Raw genomic sequence first — 2,013 nt, forward strand, 5'->3', positions numbered from 1 at the left:
GCTATCCGCGAGGCCTGCAGGGAAGTGTAGTCCGCTCGCGGGAGGCGGGGCCACCCGGGAGAAGCGGGAACCGAGCGTTCACTCGCACGCCCCCCGGAGCGAGTGTCCCGAGGACTCTGGCCCTTATAGACTTCCACCCCACTGTTCTTCCCTAGAAGCCTCCCCCTCCAACACCTTGAAGAGACCCTAATTCTATCATGGAGGCCCCCGAGCCCTCCCTCTCGAAGAAACCTTCACCCATTCCTCCCCTTCGGAGTCCTCCCATCCAGTAGCTCTCACGTTCGGATGATCATCTCCCCCTCAGATGTCCGTGAAAACGCGTTCCCCTTTGAAAATCCCGTGTCTTCCAGTAAGTACCTTACAGAACTTCTCTACCACACCAACCACATTCCCACATGATCCTTGACCAAGGCCCCTTTCTTTCCCCTTAGACCTTTAAGGAGACCCTACATACCCACAGGAAAGCCACCTGGGGATTCATAGGACTCATACGGTGGCTCAGCTCTGCCCTACACTTGAGGACCTCTGCCTCCCTTTATCAGCCATTTTGAGTATTCCAATCCTGAAACCTCATCTTACCACAACAGCCTCTGATAGAGATTAATTCAATGCAAATGAAAGTATTTAAGAACCAGCATCACCAACTGGCTACCTACCCCTGCTCCTCTTGGGGTTACTTTCCTCAACAACCCCATTTCATTCCCTCTAGCCCTAGAGGCATCACAAAGGAAGCAAAATAATGACAGCTACCCTTTCATGAGTGGCTAGGCAGTGCCCTCTCTGAATCAGACAGAGTTTTTCCCATACATGGTTACCAATCCTCACAATAACCCTGTGAGTTTATCCCCCGTTTTACGAAGAAGTTACTGAGGCACATTCCCAAAATCACATAACTAGCAACTGATGAAGCCAAGATTAGCATCCAGGCCAAATAATTCCAGACACATGTGATAGTCATGCTTTAGGGTAGCACCTTTGGCCACAAATCCAAAGACACTGGTAAATTCATGGGTCACTTTAATATCCGACTTTTCTTTCTTCCTTTCTTTCCTTCTTTTTCTTTCTTTCCTTATTTATTTCTTCAATTTTATGTTTTGTTTTGTTTTTAGAGTTGGGGTCTCATTCTGTCGCCCAGGCTGGAGTGCAGTGGCACACTCACAGCCACTGCAGCTTTAACCTAATGGGCTCAGGAGATCCTTCTGCCTCAGCCTTCCAAGTAGCTGGAACTACAGTCATGCGCCACCATCCCTGACTAATTTTTTAATTTATTGTAGAGACAAGGTCTCACCAAGTGGTCTAGGCTAGTCTCGAGCCCCCGCACTCAGGCAATCCTCTCAACCCTCGGCTCGGCCTCCCAAATCGCTGGGATTACAGGTTTGAGCCACCACACCCAGCCAGTTTTATATCCTTAAATGTCATTCATCCATTCTGCCATTTTAACTCACAAATTCTTGGAGTTTCCTCCTACCCTCATCCCATAGTCACTACAGTAACTTGTCCTAGGTCCTAGATCCCCTCCCCCCCCCACCCAGGCAGGGAGCAAAGAAAACAAAAAGATAAGTAGTAGTAGTAGAAAAGACTCCTTCTTTGGATAAAGACCGTTTCTCTCTTTTGCCTTGCCCTGAGGTTATTTAAAGCAAAGGATAAACTGTTTTTGAATTTTTTTTAAAAAGTGAAAATGTGCAAACTTCCATTTTAAATTCAAAGTCTTTTCACTCAGACACCAATAGCGATTTATAAACACCCCCAGGAGCTAGACACACTGGGTCTCTGTGGTGTTTATTCACCTTGTTTCCTATGAACCCTCTCCAAGGAACAGTTGTTATCAAGATCTTCCCTGGAATGAGCAGCCAGTTCAAAAGCTCTAAGCAGGAGACTATAAATAAAACAAAGTTATTTGGTGGAGGGCAAAGCTGGCTGCTTCTCAAAGGAGGTTGTAGCCATCTTGGCCACAAAAATGTCTGGGTGCCTGCTGGGTGGTTTTGTGTGTGTGTGTGTGTGTGTGTGTGTGTG

This window comes from Carlito syrichta, unplaced genomic scaffold, assembly GCF_000164805.1.
Source record: "Carlito syrichta isolate Samal-C Ts95f unplaced genomic scaffold, Tarsius_syrichta-2.0.1 Scaffold301745, whole genome shotgun sequence".
NCBI lineage: Eukaryota > Metazoa > Chordata > Mammalia > Primates > Tarsiidae > Carlito > Carlito syrichta.